The following is a 25,525-nucleotide window of genomic DNA, read 5'->3' as shown; positions in this document are numbered from 1 at the left end:
TCGCCTGTATATTTACAAATACGTTCTGAGTACGTTATCATACGTTCCACGTTATGATAACTTGTTAATTTACTCGTCCATCTTATGATAATTTTGCTCGAGAAAATGTTCTGAAAATTGGAATAGAAAAAAGAACGAAATGGAATTTTCGAAAAATCGCTTCAAGGTGCACACTCCTATGCTACAAACTAATTCTGTGCCAAATTTCGTGAAAATCGGCCGAACGGTTTAGGCGCTATGCGCGTCACAGAGAGACATCCCGACAGAGATCCGGACAGATATCCCGACAAACTTTGAGCTTTATTAATAGTAAAAATTTCACATATGTTTCATATTGTGGCATAATTTCAAAACTATCAAAAATACCCTTCTTAAATCTCACCTAGCCCAATTTGTTTCACATTCACATAATATTTTATCACTGACAAATTCATTGCTTAAATATTAAAAGCAAAGACCTAACAAAAGCACTTTTTCACTAAATTTCCATTTACAACGAAACACCTGAATTCTATTCGCAGCATTATCATTGTGATAAATGAACTCAGCAAGAAGAAGAAGTAACGTTAAGGAAATATAAGTGTCGAACACACGGTTTAAAATCATCAACAATATTCCCAAAAATAAATCTCCTTTCTTTAAAGTTAATTAATGTCAAAACCGAGAGGCGGAAAATATCATCTTCATCAAATTGAAGTTGAAGTCCATGAATATATTTAATGCCTTTTCAATGGGGGAATTAAAGGAATTTCTGCCCAAGGGAATGACATGGCGTGAAATATGTATTAAATATGTTTAAAATTAGATTTTGACTTAATCAGTAAGTTGAAGGTTAAAAACTGAAGCTTTTTAAAGAAATGAATTGCATTTTTTAGTACATGTGATTCAAGCAGGATCTCTAAAATTGTTTCTTTGATAAATTTACAGTTTATTTATCTTTACTAATAATAAAGCTGAATGTCTCTCTGTCCGGATCCCTCTCTCTGTCTGTCAGTATCTCTATGTCAGGATCTCTGTGACGCGCATAGCGCCTAGACCAATCGGCCGATCTTCATGAAATTTGGCAAAGAATTATTTTGTAGCATGGGGGTGTGCACCTCGAAGCGATTTTGCCAAAATTCGATGTGGTTCTTTTTCTATTCCAATTTTAAGAACAAAATGATGGACGAGTAAGTTACAAAATTATCATCACGTGGAACCGTAACATGGGCACAAGCCAATTGCCGAGAAATTCACCATACATTGTTTGTAAATATACAAGCGAACAAGAAGACCTTTTAATTTTTCTACTACGGGAAAAGTCGAGCGGGTACCACTAGTATATATATATATATATATATATATATATATATATATATATATATATATATATATATATATATATATATATATATATATATATATAAAGTATTAGAGAACAAAAAAGGAAAACTAAATAATAATGCGTTTAAGCTTGTGAATTATTGAAAACGTATGGATAAATAAATGAATAATATGACCCAATGTTTTGAAAAAGTAATGGGGTTGTTTACTTCAGTCAAAAGTACTACTTTTAGTCAATAAAATTGATAGAGTGAGCAAAAAAAAATGATGTGGACCCAACATTATTTATTTTCCCAACATTTAATTTTTATTGATTTTTTAAAATGTCTGATTTTTAAACTAAAATATTTCATCGTGTGACATCACATGTGATAAAAGTCACCTCGAATTGGAGCGCGTGGTTGTCTTTTCTGGCAAGAGATCGCCTTTTAATGATTTTTTCACCGCGAGCAATTTATTAGCTGAACGAGAATTGTTAGTTAAATTAAATATTCATTCAGTGAATTTCAGCAATGTCCTGAAACTTTATTCTGGTAACCCTAGCGATTTGCTCACTTGTGACGTCAGCAGCGAAAATGAAAACAACGGCTAAATTTCGTATAAGACTATTTTTTAAGAGAGAACAATAGTCAAAACTAAGAAGGAAAAAAAAGTAATTTACCCCATGTTTTTACCTTGCTCTTTCAGAAAAAAAAATATTTAAAAAAAATGGGAAGTAACCCAATTGCGAAAATATTTAGAAACTACGTGCTAACCCTAACGTGCGGGACAATCATACGCTATAGTTTCACAATCATTTATTTATAGATTTTAATATTTTAATTAAATAGGAGTAAGCTCATTTTTTATTCTTTACATTTGATAAAAATATATTCCTGACACGGTTATATTGATTTCAAATAATTTTGTAATTTAAAATATTTTTTGTTTACATGCGTCATGTGCGGGACATCCAAAGTCAACCTCTTGTAATTTGCTAAATAAATTAGTTAATATTTTTTTCTGTATTAATATAGCAATGACAAAACAAATTAAAGGGTTTGAAGGCAAAGGTTCCAAAGTAAAGGAAACATATCTCTTTTGTTGAGATATAATAAATAACACGGTTGATAAAATTATGTCTAGGGCCATTCCACGAAAAAGTAGCCATTTTGTCCTGCACGTGATAGTTCATATATTTCATTAAAAAGTAATAAGTTGAAAAGGTAACGACGATTTTTTTTTTTTTTTTGCTTAAGAAATCACAAACACGTTTTTATTTTACTAAGCACTATTGCTACCCGCACAACTTTGCCCGTAATAGAAAAATTAAAATGTCCTTTGGTTCGCCTGTATATTAACAAATAATGTATGGTGAATCTTCTCGCCAATTGGCTTGTACCCATGTTACGGTTCCACGTTACGATAATTTCGTATCTCGCCAACTGGTTGTGCCCATGTTACGGTTCCACTTTATGATAATTTCGTAATTTCCGTCCAACTAATCGTCCATCTTATGATAATTCTGTTCTTAAAATTGGAATAGAAAAAGAACCACATCGAATTTTCGAAAAATCACTTCGAGGTGCACACTCCCATGCTACAAACTAATTCTGTGCCAAATTTCATGAAAATCGGCAGAACGGTCTAGCGCCTAGACTCTAGGCGCTATGCACGTCACAGAGATCTAGACAGACAGACAGACGGAGATCCGGCCAGAGAGAGATCCTGACAGACAGAGATCCGGACAGAGAGACTTTCAGCTTTATTATTAGTAAAGATAAAAACTTTGTTCCTTACAATTTTAAAGTATTATTTTTAATGAAATATAAGAGGCGTCACGCGTAGGACAAAATGACCATTTTCCACGGAATGACCATTTTCCATTATGATTCTGAATCGATTTTACTATCGTTCCTCTAATGTGAGTCTTCGAACTGAGTTAAGTAAATAGCTCCGTCCTCATTATAGGGAATCTCCCTGTAGCTCTTGCATAACCCAGAGGAAAGGGGATAAAGATGCTGACGAAAATAATTGCTTAAAAAGTAAGCTGTTTACTCAATGAACTAATTATTTTAAGTAAACTGTTTCAACTTAGACGCGACTTTTTTTTTTTTTTTTTTTTCAATACAAAAATTATAGTTCTTAAAGCAGTTTTAGTGCGTTGAAACTTTCTGATTGAGGCAATTTTTGGCATGTTTGAGGTTTTAAACTTCATTCATTACACATGATCCAAATTTCTCCTCCTGAATTATCTCTGAACATTTATTTCATGTTTTACCATTTTCAAAACTGTATGAATTGTTCCTGCACTTCCTCAGTTCATCATTTTACAGCTGTCAAATCTGTATTTCTATCGATCAATACTCAATAATAATATTGAGAAAAACATTAACAACATCAAAAGTACCAACAATAGTAAAAATAATAATTTGCATATCCAGTAGTAGAGTTGATTCCTCTTGACAAGTAGCGTAGACCGGGCCACGTTTACGCAGTGCCCTTTTTCAAAACGAATTATAACTGGAGAGCCAACAGTGATAACAGATTGATGCTACTCCCTAGCAAATATTCTCACAAGTTTTTGAGCATTAGTCGAGCTTTGATCCAGCACACAGAAAGAATGATCTGTTTTCTACCAAGTTGAGTAAATTTTGTGTTGACCGTTTTGAAGTTTATTGTGAATAGATAATACTCAGTTAAAAAGAAACAAATATATAAAAATTGGCAAACATTTATCTTTTTTTCAGAACTGTATTTGTATGAACTGAAATATTATTATTATTATTTTATTTATTTATTATTATTATTTGTTTATTTTTTTTAACTAAATCCAAACTTGGAGACGGTACAAGTTTACGTGTTAACGTCTGATCACCTTTACGATTGTTCTTACTTTTTCTTACTTAAACTTGCCTCTGACACTTTATTCACTCCCAACTGTCTCAAACATTTTTGGTATTTTCCGGCTATTTAGTTTTGAAAATTACCATTAATTTTTAATTAAGTTACACATTCGTATCTTATAGCTTACAATCATATAGTGCTGTCTTCATGCCCGTTCAGTTTCAACTTTATACACTATTCAGTCTGTAATAGATTTGCTTTAATTTAGCAATGGTAAGACATTATGTTCAAAACAATAACAGAACCACGTTAGGTGTCAAAATAAATAAGGGTAAACGTGCCCCGTATCCGGGCAAGTTTACGCAGTCGACTTGGACTCAAAAAAAATTTTTTTTAACGGTTTAAATACATAAGCTGAGCAACAACTGAATATACCAATTTTGACTCCGTTAACTATTTCATAAAACCGCAATGTCTAAAATTTCCTTAGTTAAAAATTAAAAATTACAAAATTCGTTGAAAAAAATACTTGTAAACGTGCCCCGGTCTAACCTATACACTGTTAAAAAATTTCTGAGAAGAAATTCTGCTAGAAATATTTTATCAGTAGTCTCCGGATCAGTCACAGGTAATTGAAAACATATAATCTACAAAATCTTTAAAAAAAAATTACGGAGAACTAAAACCAGAAAAATAATAGGAAATAATTTGTCAGAAATAAGAAACAATAGACTCTGTAACATGACAGAAATAAACAACACAAGACTATAGTTTGACAAAAAAAAAAAAAAAACCTCTGTGGTAGAAATAAAAAAGATATTTTTGTTTTCCAAAAACTCTGAAACTGCTATTTACAAGTCGAAAATTAATTTTATAGCATCTTCAGTGTGTATCTTATCGTTTATTGGCAAAAAAATATCTTCTATTTTGATCTCTTAGAAATTCAGGAGACAACTTGGGATATACGAAATTAATAAATAACTTTTTGCAACAAAAGAACAGCAGTAAACAACGCAGATAAAGACATAAGCAATGAAATTGCAGACTCATGTTTCGAAGTTTCAAACAATCCTTTTTTCAACTCAAAGAAGCGTGAGTTTTGTGGTGTTGACAATAGAGTCGTCCGAGAAAAGCTAGGGATAAAGCTCACGCTTCTTTGCATTGAAATATTGTAAACACGTGTTCCGAAGTGTCAAGGAATATCTTTTTCGATTCCAAGAGGCTGGAGTTTTGGGATACAGAGTCATCCGTGAAAAGCCATGGATAAAGCTCACGTTCTTTGCATTAAAGCACAAGCTTCTTAGCGTAAAGGACAGTTAATTAGAGTGTCAGGGGAGTCAATTTACCCCTCCCTGCCTTAAAAAAGTTACTGTTTTTAGTTTTGGTATAGTGCTTTAGTTACTGTGTTTAGTTACTGTTTTTCGACATATTTGCAATGCTTATACACCCTTTACCCCCCCCCCCCCCCGTCTTCCGGTAAATTGACTGGCCGGGCCGCTTAAACTGCCAAAACACATGTCTGCTATTAAATTTATTATTTGTGCCTACACTGTTAAAAATTTTCCGGAAAATTTACGGTAATTGTTACTGGCATCTATGTTGCCAGTAACTATTACCGTAAAAATCAAATGTTACTGTAAAATTTTACAGTTTTCTCGGTATGCCACAGCAACCAATTGGAGCTGGGCTCTCTTATTTCTCCGGTATAAATTACCGTAAAAAATCAGCGATGCTGTAAATCCGCCATTTTACAGTAACAATTACCACTCGACGTTAAATCCCGGTTATCACAAATTTGCCATTTCAACTGCGCTTGCGCGCGGACTTAGCTGATTTCAAAACTCTTGCTCAAACTAATTTAAAACATTTTAAATTTGTTAATAAATATGAGATAACAACAGATAAAAATTAGAAATTACAAAGCTTTCTTTGATTTAGTTTTTACGCCTCGGAAAAGATTGAGTTTTGAGTCTTAATTATTAATGGGTTCGGAGTCTGATTTTTCTATCAAACAAAGGCCCTTTTCAGAGTCAAATTTTTAACGTCAGAAGAGCGTACTCGAATTGCAGCATCACTTCTAATACAAAGCCGAACCCTCAACCTAAACACAAATGTAGAAAACTGGGCTGTTTACGCCAAACGTAAAATATCCGCAAAAGACGGATATCTGTACTCATATTCCAATCATTTTTGAAGTACATATCGTGTTTTACGTTTACGTTAAATAAATATTTCAAAACCAACAAATATATAGGTGTCATTTTTCTCTTTTCTTTATAAAGATTATCAGTTATTCATATCCGTAGTTTCATATAATGTATCCCGAAATCGCTGTGAAAATATTCTAATTGCATTCATTAATTTGTTGGGACTCTAGCTCAGCCGAAATATAAACAAGCAACACGAAATCTCGAAACAGAAAGCCCAAAAAGCAAAGTCCGTGCGCAAGCGCAGTTGAAATGACAAATTTGTGATAACCGGGTTTTAACGTCTAGTACAATTACCAGAAAATCTTCCTGAATTTTTAACAGTGTAATGCAATTATTATTGCGTTTTACTACTGTCAACTAGGACTATGTTACTAAGTGGAATCACGTGGCATTAAACACTGATATGACGTCTTCGGAAATCCAGACTGAAAGACCCGAGAAAACTCCGAAGCAATTTCTAACAATCTTCTGCAGTTACTCCCCCCCCCCTCCGCCCCCTACATTACCATAAAGTTCAGTATCCCTTTATTTACGTCTCAAACATTCTCGGTATTTATTTCCTCGCAACTTTCAATTCGATCACTCTTACTTCTGCCGCGTGTTGATTTTCAGCTAAATTGAAATGCTGTTTACCCCGACTCAATATTTGAGTGATGCCATTATTGAAATTCTTTGCTTTAAAACACATCTCCGGTGAACAGCGCTCTTAGAAAATGAAAGAACCGAACACGCTTTAAAGGTATTTATTAAATCATTTGGAAATACGTAGAAACATTTCGAGGGACAGCGAGATGTTTTAAATATGTGTGCGAGTACAATAACAAAGTTTAATTGTTTGCATAGTGAAGGATTTGGTCTGATGTTTTTACTAGCTCATTTGTTTTTCGTTACATTTAGGTCTGCTTGCGCTTGGTTTTTCCCCCAAGATTTAGGGTTTTCAATCGAAATATTGGAATTTTGTTTGAAATTACAGAATAACCTCGTTTTTTCGGTATCCGTTTATTCAGTTCTCCGGTTTAACCGGATCACATTTGTAGAGGTTTAAAAAAATTATATTCACTTGAATATTAATTCAAAATTATGGTAGCAAACACGGAATCATAAATGCGCCAAATGTTCGCTCTTTATTATTATTATTATTATTATTATTTTGGATAACAACTGTATAGCTCCAGTATTGTTAGGTCTGGCGGCCCCCTTCAACTAATGTAACATAACAACAATATAAACCAAAAGATACAAGACAACTTGCTTAAATAGGTGCATTCGGAAACAAGGATCGGTCGACTCGGTGCCACCGCAAGCGTTTCCGAACACTTGCAGTGGAACCGGTGACGTCACTTAACCGCGTTCGGAAACGCTGCGGTCGTTTTTTGGCGGTCGACTTGGTACCAACCTGTCGCAACGCTGTCTGGAAGCAGTTAGCGAGGTCACAAACGTGAGTGTTAGAGTATGTCAGGAGAAAGGTGGACCTTCGAACCTGAACCCCCCACAACCCCTCTTTGAAAAATTCCTGTGTGCGCCACTGGTGTGCAGCTCAGGAAGTTTTACAGTAGTTAATATTTTGAATTTCTGACTTTAACGCAAATCATTATTCAACTGATAAAAAAGCCTAATATTCACTGGCGAATGTCGACATTTGGCAGCTTTCGGTCTTTTACTGTTACACAACTACACACAGACACACACAGATATATATATATATATATATATATATATATATATATATAAGGTGCGTCTAGAAAGTTCGGTGAATGGATGGATATCTCAAAAGCAACGTGAGTGAAAAATGCGCCCTCGCGCATGCGCAGGGAGAGACCAATGGAGAGACTCCACGTAGCAAGTAGCGCAACAAAGCGACGCATATTAGTCTGCTACGGCCAGTCGAATGGTGTGCACGTGAAAACTCACGTCAAATTGAAATGGAGCAAACGCATTATGCCAAATTCTACTAATTCGTTTTGAAACGCTTTTTGTTGCGCATCCAACGTGTTCGCCCACAGTTGTACAAGACTGGAAAGTGGTTTCTCTCGCATGACAATGTTCACCCCCATAGTGCCCCCGTGTACGCACTTTCTTGGTCCACCGCCATTTAGCTGTTTTTGCACATCCACCGCACTGATCCACTCCTGATTTGACGCCTACAGACTTCTGTTCGTTCCCCGCCTCAAGTGGGTTCTAAAGAGCACACGTTTTGCAGACATTCGATGACGCGTGACATCGGTCCTTCGATAGATCCCGAAAGAGTCCTTTGCTCTGACTCATTCCAGCAACTTTATCAACCATGTAAAAAGTGTATTGTCACCAACGGATGTTACTTTGAAGGTGAATACAGATTTTTTGTTTTTAATGGTTTTTTTTTTTTTTTTTTGAGCAATCACGATTGCTTATTGTTCTCACTTGACTGTTTTGATGTGCTATCATTTTATTTTCCCGCCAGCACCCTCTGCAGCATCACCGTCGACCGGTTCCTCACGATGCTGCTCCTCTAGCGAAAACCGTCTCCAGGTTGCGTCCATATCCTACGCACAGGCGCATACATACACAACTACACACACATACACGCACAAACATACACACATACACCTACACACATACACAAACACATACACCTACACACACATACACAAACACCTACACACACATACACAAACACCTACACACACATACACAAACACCTACACACACTTACACAAACACATACACTTACACACACTTACACAAACACATGCACAAACACATACACACGCATACATACAGACACCTACACATACACACACACACAACTACCCACAAATTCATGCCTACACACAGACACAAACATATATGCCTACACACAAATACACATACCTCGCCCCCACGCACACAAACACTCATACGCACAACTACCGACACTCATGCGCCTGCACACAGACACACACTTACACATACCCCTACACACAAACACACATACCCCCCCACACACACATTCGTGATTGCGAGAAACATAATTTGAATTCAAGATGACAAAATTCAAATTAATTTTTTTTAGATTTTTTTTTTATTTGTTAAATCCTACCATTCACAGTCCCTGATTACCCAATAGGCCAACCTAGGCCCTGGCCTTGGGGCGCATGCCGAAAAGGGCGCACGTTGCAGAGGGGGGAAAAATAAACAGCTTGCTGGGAAAAAAGCGACGCGTTATGGAGAAGCAAAATGTATCTAGAAAAGAAAGGTATAAAAACAGCAATTAGAGGGGGGAATAGGGGGGGGGGGGCGTGGTGCTTGAGTCGAGGTGTCCTTTTTCAATCAAAGCATGTAATTTTCAATATCTTTGATTTGAATAATTTCTTTCCGACCTGACTTTCCGAGGCAAATTCCGAATGCCATTACTTTCCGTTATATCACCTTAGATGGCCTAAAATTGCATTTCCAACGCTTCAATTTCTAAAAATTCCCGGGTGCCCCCCCCCCATTTATTTGAATATCAGCGAAGGAAAACAAACAAAGAAATCCATCCCTCATTTTGTCAACTGGAGGAGGGGGGGGGGGGTGATACGATTTCAATAGAGATCGGATATGTGAGATGGGGCGTAATCTTTAAGTTTGGCCTAGGGGCGTAAATAGATGTTAATCCGGCCCTGACCATTCACCGAACTTTTTAGACGCTATATATGCCACTTAATTTTCAATTGAGTAAGTATTCGTTGAATTTGAGACAAAGGAGACAAAATGTAAGAATCGTTTTTACTACTTTGAAAACAAAATGGCTGTTTCCAAAACCTTTTTACACTCAAAAGAAATCTGTCTATAATGGCTTTTGTAATTGAGCTGAGATGAACAGATTCCTGCCTCGTAACATTTTTCCAGAATTGAATAACTTTAATGGCGTGGATGTAATCTTCGTTCAACAAGTATCAATGGAAAAAAATAAACTTTTGAGAAGCAAACTGCTTTTAATTAATTATCTCCTTAAATTTACTCATTAAAAGGAACATAAACAAAAACACTTTCGATAGGAAAACAAATCCGGCGAGAAATCTATAATTAAGGGAGAAATCTCAAAACAGATTTAATTACTTTATCGGTGGAGGGGAAATTGCATTCTTGTTGAAATTCTTTCACTAATCAGCAAGAGTGATGTCTGATTGAAACGTTATTTCAAAATAAATTAGCTTCTAGAAAAAGAAAGTCGGGGATCTCCTAACGAGTGATGTTTCCTTTAGAGAAAATGTTCTCTTTCCTTCCTCGTTAACAATACAAGAGAATTTTTCTTTTCACATCTAATAAAAGTGGTGTTTTATCATCCCTTCAGTTTTCATCGCCGATACAATCTTCGGCTACAATGCCGATTTTTCAACAAAAAAGTACTTGAAATTGCAAGCAAAATTTAGCTACAATACCTTATTGGAGACTAGCTGCGTTGCCCGGTTTTGCCCGATCCACCTTGAAAAAAAAAACGTTGTGTCAAGCAACGTATATTCAACAATCAGGCTAAAATCTTCTTTACTAATAATAAAGCTGAAAGTCTCTCTGTCCGGAGGATGTGTAGGATGTCTGTGACACGCATAGCGCCTAGACCGTTCGGCCGATTTTCATGAAATTTGGTACTAAGTTAGGTTTTAGCATGGGGGTGTGCACCTTGAAGCGAGTTTTCGAAAATTCGATTTTATTCTCTTTCTATTTAAATTTTAAGAACATTTTCCGGAGCAAAATTATCATAAGATGGACGAGTAAATTACGAAATTATCATGACGTGGAATGGGAGAGCGAATGAACATAGCCAATTGGTGAGAAATTCCTCATCCATCATTTGTAAATATACAGGCGAACCGAACGATCTTTTAATTTTCAACTACGGGCAAAGTCGTGCGGGTACCACTAATAAACAAATAAAGAAAAACATCATGCAAAATTTCCCTCCCAAACAATGGCGACAGATATTAAAATACTTTTAAGAAATTAAATCGAGAAAGATGGATTTTAAAAAGCGTAACCATGGAAACAAAAAATAAATAAAGTTTAAGGAATTAAAATGTGAAAGAAAATGGTTAAAAACTTGAATGAACATGAAATTTTTCGAACATGATTTAAAAAGGCTTGCAACTTTTTTTTTTCTTTCGAGATAGAAGCTTAGTTTTCCGACCTTAAGTCAAGTGCGAAATTGTACGTAATTTCAAGGCTGTGGGTGCTATGGGGTCTCCTGCACACAGGCCCATCAGATTTCCTTTCAGAATTCCTTTGGCCTTTTTTTTTAATATAAAAAGAGAAAATGATGTACGTAGGAATTACTTTTGCCTCTCGATTTTTTTATTTTATTTTATGTTATCATTGGCAGCAAAAGAGTCAGTATTTGTTATCTTCTTCCACAAAATGGCTTTCCAGGATGCCCGATTTTTTGCTTTTTTGTTAAAAACATGAATATCAGTTTTTAATCCTACTTTAAACTTTAAAATATCTATTTTCAAATCTTCATTTAAAAAAAAAGTTAAAAAATCAGTAGCATGCATTTATTTATTTATCTATTTTTAACTTTTCGATTTTATGCATTTTTACGCACGAACGTCAAAAGAAGCAAAAATATGCTATTGCATATCAAATATGCATTTGCATATAATCCAAGCTCTACGCATCTTAACAACGCATCAGATAAAAGACTGACAACGGTTATAAACTACTAAACTCCTCGCCTAAATCTAATTCGGTTTTCAAATGAACGGTTTCCATTATCTCTACTAATAATAAAACTGAAAGTCTCTCTGTCTGGATCTCTGTGACGCGCATAGCGCCTAGACCGTTCGGCCGATTTTCATGAAATTAGGTACACAGTTAGTTTGTAGCATAGGGGTGCGCACCTCGAAGCGATTTTTCGAAAATTCGATTTAGTTCTTTTTCTATTTCAATTTTAATAACATTTTTCGGTGCAAAATTATCATAACGAGTAAATTACGAAATTATCATGACGTGGAACTGTAACATGTGCAAGCCAATTGGCGAGAAATTCATCATCCATTATTTGGAAACTAGTGATACCCGCACGGCTTTGTCCGTAATAGAAAAATCAAAAGGTCTTTTGGTTCGCCTGTATATTTACAAATAATGTATGTTGAATTTTCTCGCCAGTTGGCTTGTACCCATCTTACGGTTCCACGTTATGATAATTTCGTATCTCGCCAATTGGCTTGTGCCCATGTTACGGTTCCACGTTATGATAATTTCGTAATTTACTCTTCTATCTTATGATATTTTTTTTCTTAAAATTTGAATAGAAAAAGAACCACATCGAATTTTCGAAAAATCGCTTCGAAGTGCACACCCACGTGCTACATACTAACTTTGTGCCAAATTTCATGAAAATCGGCCGAACGGTTTAGGCGCTATGCGCGTCACAGACATCCTACAGACATCCAGACATCCAGACATCCTCCGGACAGACAGACTTTCAGCTTTATTATTAGTAAAGATATACAGGCTAATCAAATGACCTTTCAATTTTCTACTACGGGCAAAGCCGTGCGGGTACCACTAGTGAAAAATATGTTGTATATTTATAAAAGTAAACGTTCGACTAAAATTATTCCATTACTCTACTCTATTTCCTACTCTGAGGGTAGAAAAAAACGGAAACAATTCTATTCCATAAAGAGAAACCTTACATCCTTGGAGGAAAGAAAGTTACAGTTATTCTATATTTCTTTGCTTCTTGGTAAGGAATTCCTATTACGGAGGAGGAGGATTTTCTTGAGCTTCGCCCCGCTCGGTTACTCCATTTCAAATCCGGAATTTTAGTTTGATTTGTTATTTTAATCTTCTCTTTTCAAACTGATTTATGCAAATGGAAATCAGTATTTCAGAGATATCCCGGCAGATGCTTGATTCTGGTTCTTTCGTTTTCTTTCTCTTTGATTTAATTTTTGAAATTGGAGAAGGTATCTCCACAAAAATGTTCATAGACAACTTTTTTTTCTTTTCGTTTTTGGAAGAAACGACGATTTTGTAGTTACAGTGCTGGTAAAAAAAATTGCTTCACCCTCGCATTTTCACAACAATGGGATTATGTGAGAAGTTTTGGTCGACCGATTAACGATGAATGTATGTGAAATTCTGCAAAACTGATGAAATAAGCATTTAACAGCAGGAATCCGATCATTGTTTACGTAGATCGGGGCTGGTTCCGGGCCAAGGCAAACTGCTGACCCCATGCTCATTTTTACATTTCTGAACCTGCGTGTGAGTTGAGAGGAAAAAAAGAGGAACCGCATGTCAATTTAAGTCTTGGTATTTTTTTATAACTGAACTTACCATCAATAAAGAACAGTTGCGTGTACAATGAAGAAAGCACAAAAAAAGATAAGAAAATTAATTTGAATTTTGACCTCTTAAACTCAAATTATGTTTTTCGCAATCACGAGTGTGTAGGCGTGTGTGTTTGTGTGTAGGGGGGTATGTGTATGTGTGTGTGTACGCATGTGTGTTTATGTCTGTGTGCAGGTATGAGTGTGTGGGTAGTTGTGTGTATGAGTGTTTGTGTGGGGGGGGATGCGTATAAGTGTGTAGGCATATGTGTTTGTCTGTGTGCAGGCATGTGTGTGTGTAGTTGTGTGTAGGTGTGTGTGTATGTGTAGGTGTCTGTATGTATGCATGTGTATATGTGTTTGTGTATGTATGTATGTAGGCGTATGTAAGTATGTAGACGTATGTATATGTGTGTATATGTTTGTGTGTGTGTGCGTGCGTGTATGTATGCGTGTAAGTGTAGGATATTGACGTAACCTGGAGATGGCTTTCGCTAGAGGAGCAGCATCGTGAGGCGGCTGGTCGACGGTGGTGCTGCAGAGGGTGCTGGCGGGAAAATAAAATGATAGGACCTCAAAACAGTCAAATGAAAGCAATAAGCAATCGTGATTGCTCAAAAAAGGTAAATAAATAAGCAAATAAATAAATAAAACAAAAACAACTGAGTTCAAATTTACAATTTTTTGGAAAAACACAGTCATTGGTATTTGATTTTTTGTTGCGAAAATATATATTCCTGATTGTTGATTGACTCGCGGATAATTCACCCCGCGGATAATCAACTCGCGGATAATCGGGAGTTTACTCTAATTATAATGAGCTATTTACTTAAATTGGTTGAATGAGTCCGGAAACCAGTCATCTACTGGGTTTTTAACAAAAGAGATGACTGATTTTCGGACTCGTCGATTTAATGATAATTTCTACTACATGGGGAGGGGGATTTTTGTTTTATTCTTATTATAATGTGTATTTTAATATGATTCTTCCTAGACTACTTAAATCTTCGAGAACCAAGCAAGATTGTAAAATAAACTGCGGGAGTTGGTGAGCGTTGGTTCGGAGATGAAAATTATGGTTGAGTAAAAATAACATTCAATACACAAATGTACAGTAGTCTAAGTTAATGAAACGTGATCTGTGATGTGTGCTGAATGGGGTTGTTTCCTTCAGTCAAAATTTTCACTTTTAGTCACTGACATTGATAGAATGAGCAAAACAAAAAACATGGATTCAGAAAATACTTTTATTTTCCCAACAGTTATTTTTTAATTAAGTTTTTTAAATATCCGATCTTTCAGACAAGACGTGGTCTTTATGACGTCACAAATGACGCCCTTCGGCGCATCTTTCTACCGCCTTTCCACGTTATGATAATTAAGAAGCGAATTAAAATTTCTCTCTACGCTTGCTGTCAACCCTATCGTTGCCAATACAAGTGAGTTAAGAAGCGAATTAAATATTACGTTCTGCGAATGGCAACAATGAATGGCATTTCATCATTTGTGATGCCATCGGCAGAAACGTAAACTATGAAAGCGCGGAATCGAAGTATTTTTTTAAAAATATTAAACTTAGTCAAATTATTTTTAAAAATGGTCAGATCCTATGTTTTTAAGCATGCTCTTTCAGAAAAAAATACTTTTAAAATTTTGGAAACGACACCATTGTTGATATAGTTTCGGCATAACTAATTTATATTGTAGCACAAAAACTTATTTGATCATCTTTCATTCAATTCATATTGCTTTGAGAGACAAATTTATTCATGAAAAGTTCCAATACTTACATTTACATCACTAACACTAATATCTCCTCTCCTCCTCCCCCATAATATCATAAATGTACCATCATGGAGACAAACGTGATCTATATAAGAATGTGTCCTTCATAATAAAAGTGAATGCGTTTCCAAAAACATATCTGAAACATATCATACTTATTATTGAAACAAGGCCATAGTGAAAATTGAAAGCAGCGTTGTCAACAAACAATTGCTTTGTTGAACCATTCAAGGTTAAACAATGTTCAACACGATTGCATCGTGAAAAATAAATACTCGACGTTAAATCCCGGTTATCACAAATTTGCCATTTCAACTGCGCTTGCGCGCGGACTTAGCTGATTTCAAAACTCTTGCTAAATTAATTGCAAACATTTTAAATTTGGTAATAAATATGAGATGGCAAAAGATAAAAATTAGAAATCACAAAGTTTTTTCTGATTTAGTTTTTAGGCCTCGGTAAAGATTGAATTTTGCGTCTTAATTATTAATGGATTCGGTGTCTGAATCGTCTGTCCTTTTTCAGGACCAAATTTTTAACCTCAGAAGAGCGTACTAGAATTTCAGCATCACTTCTAATACAAAGCCGAACCCTCAACTCAAATAAAAATGTATAATACTAAGTTGTTTACGCCTAACGTAAAATATCCGCCAAAAGACGGATTTCTGTACTAATATTCCAATCATTTTTGAAGTAAACAACGTGTTTTACTTTTATGTTAAATAAATATTTCCAAACTAATAAATATTGAAGTGTCATTTTTCTCTTAAGATTATCAGTTATTCATATCCGTAGTTTCATATAATATGTCACGAAGTCGCTGTGAAAATATTCTAATCGCATTCATTAATTTGTTGGGACTCTTGCACAGCCTAAATATAAACAAGCAACACGAAATCTTAAAACAGAAAGCCCAAAAAGCTAAGTCCGCGCGCAAGCGCAGTTGAAATGGCAAATTTGTGATAACCGAGATTTAACGTCAAGTATAATAAATAGCTTTAAAAAAATTTTAAATTGCAATTTATTTACAATTTGATAAGAGTAAATTCCTAGACAGAAAAAAAATCCCTAGCAAGCTCAATTTTGGTTGTAATATGCCAACTACGAATTAAATACCAAGAACGTTATGCCTTATCGAGCTCAATTTCATGCTATAAGAACGTCTGCAATCCATCACTTCTGTCATCCGTCACGGGTGCGATTTCAATACTGACAGATATTCCAGACTTCATAATGCGTGTGAAGTCAAGTGAAGAGATTTCTTCCACATTTGGAGACATATTCTTCGAGAAGCAGGTTTTTTTTCCTTCATCAATTTCGAGTAAGTCATTTGTCATTCGCGTTGCTGATAATGTGTAAATTAGTGTGATATAATATGATACAGGCAAAATATACGTTTTGGATATTTTGTATTTAAGAAATGCGTTTAAAAGGGGAATAAACACTGAAGAACGCTGTATATAGTGTTTTTTTTCTTTGTTTTTTTTTGAGCAATCACGATTGCTTATTGCTTTCAATTGACTGTTTTGATGCGCTATCATTTTATTTTCCCGCCAGCACCCTCTGCAGCACCACCGTCGACCGGCCGGCCGCCTCACGATACTGCTCCTCTAGCGAAAACCGTCTCCAGGTTGCATCCATGTCCTACACACACGCGCATATATACACACACACACGCACACATACACAAACACATACACACACACATACACCAACAGACACATACACCTAAACACAAACACATACACACGCATACATACAGACACCTACATATACACACACACATAAACACAACTACCCACACATTCATGCCTGCACACAGACACAAACAAATATGCCTACACACATATACACATTCCCCCCAAACACAAATTCATATACACAACTACCCACACACTTATGCCTGCACACAGACACAAACACACATGCCTACACACATACACATACCCCTACACACAAACACACATACCCCCACACACAAACACACTCGCACATACACACACAAACGCATACACACCTACACACATACACAAACACATACACACAAACACACACACACGCATACATAGACACCTACACATACACACACACAAAAACATAAACACACATACACACAACTACCCACACATTCATGCCTGCACACAGACACAAACACATATGTCTACACACATACACATACCCCCGCCCCCACACACATTCATACACACAACTACCCACACACTTATCCCAGCACACAGACACAAGCACACATGCCTACACACACATACACATACCCCCCACACACAAACACACTCGCCTACATACACACACTCGTGATTGCGAAAAACATAATTTGAATTCAAGATGTCAAGATTCAATTTTTTTTTTCAATTAACTGCCGTTTTTAGTAATACAACAACCTCTATAGTCATGTTATACTGCCAGCAGCACGAATATTCGTAACCCAAGCGCTCGAATACGCTACCTTGCGGTGATTTATAAAATTCAAGAAAAAGGTAAAACATTGCGTTCCACGTGTGTCTATCGATAAACATAGGCAGTTGTTTTATGAGTATTTATTAACGCATTCGATGTTTCTTAGATTCGCAACTCCAGTGCTCGAATACGCTACCTTGCGGTGATTAACAATATTACCGAAAAAGGTAAAACATTCCATTCCGCTTGTATTCTTTGGGGTAAATTATAGGCTTCAGTCAGTTTGTGGTGTAATGCAATTTCAGAAGAATAGAAAAGAAAGCTTCCCACATACACGATGAAAATTTACTGCCATTCACTAAGCGTCAAAGCAAGTTTTAAGTTGCTTTACCTTTTTCATCCGCCATTAGACAGTGGCTGCAACTCTTTGGCTTTGGCAACGCACCCTATAGTTTATTGGAGTTGCGAATAGGGATCCAGAGAGTTTATGGAGAATTATAGTACTTAAATTAAGATGAATGGACTTTGAAGCATAAAAATATAAATAATATACGTATGTGACAATAATGTATTACAGTCTTATATTATTGAGAAAATAATGGTTAGACATTAGAGATGTACCTCAGGCTATTTGCATCACATTGATTACTTTACTAGCCATGTGTTTAGCAAGATTTGCAATTCCTTTTTCATTACGGACGCTCGGCGAGCCGGACAACAAAACTGGCAAAAAACACACAATTACTATGTTCTCTCTGAGTATATTTTTTAACAATCCTTTTTTTTTTTTTTTTTGAGCAATCACGATTGCTTATTGTTCTCACTTGACTGTTTTGATGTGCTATCCTTTTATTTTCCCACCGCCACCCTCTGCAGCATCGCCGTCCACCGGCTCCTCACGATGCTGCTTCTATAGCGAAAGCGTTTCCAGGTTGCATCCATGTCCTACACACACGCGCATACAAACACGCACGTACACACAAGCACGTACACACACATACATACACCTACACACATACACACACACACACCACCACATACACACACTCAAACACACACACACATACATACATACCTACATATACACACAAACCTGCACACAACTACCCACACACTCATGCCTGCACACAGACACAAACACTTATGCCTACACACATACTCATTCGCCCCTCCCCCCACACACACAAGCACTCATACACACAACTACCCACACACTCAAACCTACGCACATACACATACCCCCTAGACACAAACACACATACCCCCCACACACAAACACAAAAACACACGCCTACATACACACACTCGTGATGGCGAAAAACATAATTTCAATTCAAGACAGATCAAAATTCAAATTATTTTTTTTATTTTTTTTTTTTTCGGCTATAAAAAAAGTTGAAATTTGTGTTATTAATAATTCTTTTCTTGTGAAATTCGTGTCTTTGTTATTCACTATTTCCCGTGCTATTGATTGTAGCAAAAAGGAAAGGCTACAACTCACGAAAAAATGATAGGAGTGGTATAGCCAGAACCTCCCTCCCCCCTCTCCCATACTAAATAGATGTAGACGGAAATTATCATAACGTGGAATGTGCCAAATTGGCGATAAATTTCCCATTAATCATTTTTCATTAAGTTTGACTTAGTGTTTTTTAAGACCACCCATTGCTCGCCTTTTACCAGTTCTAATTTCTTTAAGGTAAATACCCGAAAAAAAAATTCTTTCGCAGAAAAACAAAACTGCAATATTTGCATCGTGATCGCCATAGAAATTTGCGCTTATCCTTTGGTACCAAATGGCGTGGGGCGAGTACATATTCTTTGGCACCATTTTTGGTCAAAAATACTAGACGCTAAAATCTCAGTTCTCATCGCCAAAATCTCGAAATGATCCTCTGTTTGTAGAAAAGCCATAGACTAATAATAAGAGTAGACCGAGCTATGGCAACTCTTTTGCTGCTCATAAACCAAACCATGTGACTGGTGGATATCCTAGCAACAGCGGGCGTTAATCGTAGCAGACGATCAACGCTCGCGAGAAATAAAATAAATAGAATTGATGGAACACGGAAGAATGATCTTTTATGGAGTCCGATTTGTAAATTTGTTATTCTAAGTTGTAAATATTTTGTTGATATAGTAAGTTTTTCGTTTAGATAGTATTGTGCATTTTCTATAGTCAATTTCAATAACTCTCTAAGCAATAAATGATGCAAGCGACCAAGAAGAATCAGCAAACGGTAAGATTTTTACCTACACTTTCAATTTAAAATACCGATTAGTACATTTTTGCGTTAACGCAAAACGTTTACGCCATTTCGTTCACGCCAACGCTGACAGCTCCAAATGAAATAAAAGTTACCAAAAACTGATCAAAAACTATTACTAATGTCAAAATAATGCATAACTAAAAGAAAAACAGTTCAATCTCTGCACCTGGAAGTTTTTTTTAATGAAAACACATTGTCGTAAAATACATGTCGAGTGCCAAACTATAGATAATGCTGCCATCTAGCAACCATGCTGCCAAAGTCTTCGCCAAGCCCTTCCACTAGTCACATGATACATCTATGAACCAATTTTCTCCATCAACAAGAATGAGAAAGCTCGGTCTACTCTTATTATTAGTCTATGAGAAAAGCCGATTGAACCTTGGCGCTTTTCCGTTAAAAGGTACGTCACTTGGTTTGACGACTAGTTTACTTTCAAGTTTAGCGACAATAGAAAAATTTCTTGAAGCTATTGGCACAGCAAGTAATGGAAACCCCTTGAATTTTAAAATTAAAGTTGTTAAATGTCGCCAACTAGGAAGTTTTTCGTTTGCAATAGCAAATAATTCATTAAAATCGCCAAAACACAAAATGCGCGAGGTGACATACCATTAACGGAAAAGTACTAAAAAATCCAAGAATTCGATATGGTTCCTTGTGCATTCGTTAAGGATGTGCCTGCTTATTTATGAAATATTAAAATGCAAGAACTTACCAGATGAGCAGACTGACCGCAAGTTCAAAAATAGCGATTTTCTGTTTATTAGTGCATTGTACGTAGAATGCTATTCCGCATCGAATCATGTGAATAAAATTCTTTAAAAAAAATAATAATTAATTTATTTGAGTTTTGACATTTGGAATTCAAATTATGTTTTTCGCGCGTGTGTGTGTGTATGTCGGCGTGTGGGTTTTGTATCTGTGTGCAGGATGAGTGTGTGGGAATGTGGGTGTGTGTGTAGGTGTACGTGTGTAGGGTGTGTAGGTGTGTGTATGTGTGTAGGTGTATAGATGTGTGTGTATGTGTGTAGGTGTATAGGTGTGTATAGGTGTATAGGTGTGTGTATGTGTGTGTGTGTGTTCATGTATGCGTGTGTGTGTGTTTGCTAGAGGCATCGTGAGGCCGGTCGACGGTGGTGCTGCAGAGGAAGGGGCGAGGGAGGGGAATAAAATCACAGGACGCCAAGGACAGTCAAATGAGAATAAGCGATGTGATTGTTCAAAAAAAAACTTTCTAGTCATTTACCAGCGTTAAAAAAGCGCGCGTCTAATTTTTTGCATGCGCCAGAGACCGACGTTTTTCCCCTCTCCTCTAAAGTAGCGATTTCGTGACTTACATTGTTCTGGCTTTGAGGTACAGGTATTGAAACAGATTACTAAAACTATCACAAAATCTTAATATTTATAAAACGAGGTTTTAATTTTTTATCCTTTAAACATTCTTACTCTGCTGACCACAGGTTTGAATTTCTAAATTTCACATTTGTATTTACAATTAGGAATATTTTTTACATTTTTGGATTGTCGAAGCAACTTTTTCTCTTGTTATAGTTATGATCAACACATTTACCGCACACATGATAAGAATATCGAGGTATTTCGTACCATATTTCGAAGCAATCGGGCAATTCCATAACTTTCTTTGACAGGTTCTTAGTAAATTCCAACCTCTTTATCTTTTTCTTCACAAACTCGGCAATTCCTTCTTTGGATTCAACACAAAATTTTTCGCCCGACCGAAATTTCTTACCAGGAATATGACCAGTGTATCCGGCAGTTATATTGCGTCTTAATAAAGAATGGGGAACGCTAAGCTCGTGGGCACAAACGTACGCATCAGCATCAGATACTTCTTTCAAATCATCTCGACTTGGGCAACTGATCCCATTATTTGCTTGGGAATTCGCCATTTTTTGAAAACTTTTGATCAGTTGGGAAGAACGATTTCAATTTCCGCATGTAAGTTGCAACAACAAAACCATATTTGATTGATTGAAGATTGATTTATAACGGGGAGCGTGCCCAAGTTGTCGGGAACAATTACTGTTGCCAGTTTCTTGCTCTTCAGGCACTAATTTTACATTTTAATGGAATTAATTTGTTTTTTTAATGATTTGATATACGTATTTGGCGGATAATATTACTTTTCAACTGGGCTTTCAAAGATATTTTACTTAATTAGAGGATTATTTTGCATTTATAATGGAATCTCATTTGATGGCTTGTGAGGTGTCTTGTAAGAGGATATAAAGTATAAACACTTCCCGACTTCAATATGACAATGACGGCTTTATTTACGAAATTTATTTAGGGGTCATTCATCAATTACGTAAAGGTCCGGAGGGGGAGGGGGGTTGGAAAATCTCTACATATCTTTACTTCGGGAGGGGGCAGAGGTTCAAACCCATTCTTACGTAATATTTTCCAAGTCGATATTTTACACTAGAAATCGAGCGGCCAAATTGTTTGACAGATATTACATCTCTTGCGTCTGGAATTTAAAAAAAGGATTAGGATGAGCTGTTTTTAATTTTTTTTCAAAGAATGAATAGTGTGAAATATAATAAAAGAATTGCACTATGTATGGCAAGTTTTATTTTTAATTAGTATAGCACGATGCCCAAAAAAATGTCGACAAAACAGTCAGACTAGATTCCAACTTTTCAGTAAATATTTCCTGATACAAAAAGGTTTAATTTAATAATAGTGAATTTAATTTCGATTTCAGTGATGTAAGATTCGTTACTTTATTATTTGAGAAACGAAATGGAATCTTACTTAAAAATAAAGGGAGGGGTTTGAAAAATCTTACGTACCCTTACACAGGCGGAGGGAGGTCAAAATTTGCCAAAATTATCCTTATGGGGGATATTTCGATAACTGGGAATCTGGCGATCTTTCTTCATTGGCGACAATTTTTGGTTTCAGCGCCTGCGCGAGAGGTTTTTTCTTTGCAAATCAAAACAAAGAGATCGGAATCATCTATTCATATAAGGTTACTATAAATCAGCAGGGTTACCAAACTAAAATCATTTACGCCGAAAATGAGACGACCACGCCAGATTCCCAATTATCGGAATATCCCCTCCTTAAATAATTAAACAATGGCCATTTACATCAACATTAGTAACTCCATGGAACAGCGACCATTTTATTTTTCCTTCAATAGTAATAAACTGTTGCCATTCATGTTTTAACTTAAGTATAAACTTCCTATTCCTATTCAGAGTCACAACTGACTACAACTGTATTTATGTCGAGGACTGCATACTAAGTGCCTTGCCTCAATTATTTTATATACCAATAGATGGCAGCACCATCACCGGATCGAACAGTTAATGAGAATTTAGAACTAGTCCAGGAGCTAATAGCTACCTGGTGCTAGCACCCCCAGAGGTATCGTTTCTCTTGGAGGATATTGAGACCACGAGCATATTTAACGTCGCCCTGTCCCCTTTAATGACGACGGTGCGTCTTCGACCATCGAGGTTCGAACTCAGGACCCTCCGGCCCCGAATCCGACACTCTACCGATCGGGCTACCACGGCCCCCAAGAATAAACTTGATGATACAAAAATCGATGCGGGCAAGGCTACCCTACACACTCCCTTCCTAGTGAAAACGATTACGAAAGATAATCTTTTAAGTAACTGGGGAATTTTATATGTCAGCTAGATCAGATAGTCCGATTTTCATTCTGAAGATTAAAATTTTCTTCAGCAGCTTTGAATTCAGGCGTTCGAGCAAGTTCTGTTTGCTTGGAAAATAAATGGGATATAGACATATGGGGTATAGACTATAAATGGGTATAGACATATCCGTTTCTTTCATTAGAAAACACGGTTTTACTTCAGCTTGTTTCGTTGAAAAGTTGTGTTTTTGATTTCCAAATTTAGCCATCGCGTTTGGTCAGCTCCGAAGTCATTTTCGACGGTATTGGTTAGTTGCTATTTGTAAGTAGACGCTAAATTGTAACCTTCATAACCTGCGCTATAAACGAGATTAATTGATTTAAGCCAGGGTTGCCAAACACTCCGCAAAAATGGCGAAATTCTGCGGCTCCGCAAAGAAGTTCTTTTGCTCCGCATTTTCCGACCGAAAGTCTACAAGCTTAAATTTCGCAATTTTATCATAACAAACAAGTAAATATGGGAAATTAAAGATGCTTACTCAAAGATTGAAATAGTGTTTAAAGCTGTTTTATTAATTTTAAAATAATTATTTTTTTACTCGTGCTCAAAATGATTAATTAAAGCCATAAAACAATTTTAGATATGCGGCTTTAGTTGTTTTTTTTTATTTTTATACAAAATATCGAACTGCTCCGCAAAATTTTAAATTGCTCCTCAAAATCAACACGGGTGGTCCTCAAATTGTTTCTTCAAGGTTGGCAACTCTGCTTAAGCATTACTTTATACAAACATGCTTTTTTTTTTTAAATCGTAAAAATGAATGTTTAATCTTCAAAACCCTCTGCAGTGCTTCAAGTTGCTCAAAAAATCTATTTTCTCATAATAAATGATCTTGATAGAACTCAAGGTACATTTTCAGGACTGTTATTAAGAGGAACAAAACATGTTTAATCATTTTAAACCTCTGGCTTAATTTATTGGACACTCAAATAATTGAAATACTAATTTCAAAGAGCTGAAAACAGCTTACTTGTTCCTCCGCCGCATCGAAAATAAAACAGATAAACCCGTAAAAGATATTTAATTACTTCACTTTGAAGCAATTTGAATTCCAACCCCACTTCCGTTCCTAATTAGTAGCCGTCAGACAGAAAGCTAGATGTTGCAATTACTTCAATTTCTTACAATTCATTGCAATTACTTACAATTCATTAAAAAAGAATGTCTTGAACAATTTTGAATTGGACGGAATTGAATCCGCGGGGTTGATAGCCCGCTTGGAGAATGGTATTTCAACATTTTGGTAGGGATCAAATGATGGTCGTAATTAACCGCTGCAAGATTGTTAGAAGATAAATTCAATAAAATTCAAGTCGGAAGAAAAACTATTTCCTTATGAATGGAACTCGATTGTCTGGATATCGATGAGAAAATACTTTGACATTGATTTGAAGCCTTTAAAGTAATTAGTAAGCACTTCAAGTCCAAATTTCTTTCGATGTCATCAACAAAGATTGACTAAAAATACTCAAAATCTCAAAGTTACTTGTTTCAAATAACATAAATTGGTTTCATTAAAAGCTACCTAAGTGTTTTTTTTTTTTTTTTAAGTAAAACTTGAATCAATTTTTAATTATTTCCAATATGTTCCTGATTTCAGTTGATATTTTTTACTCTCATGTGCAAATAGATGATATGTAGGTATGTTCGATTTTGCTTCATTTTGAAAATTCCGATTTTTTAATTAGAAAAACGCTTACGTTACGATTCAGCCAACAATCTTCATATGC

Source organism: Uloborus diversus, chromosome 1 (genome assembly GCF_026930045.1).
Source record: "Uloborus diversus isolate 005 chromosome 1, Udiv.v.3.1, whole genome shotgun sequence".
NCBI lineage: Eukaryota > Metazoa > Arthropoda > Arachnida > Araneae > Uloboridae > Uloborus > Uloborus diversus.
The sequence above is the reverse complement of the archived record's forward strand: the minus strand, read 5'-3'. Positions refer to the sequence as shown.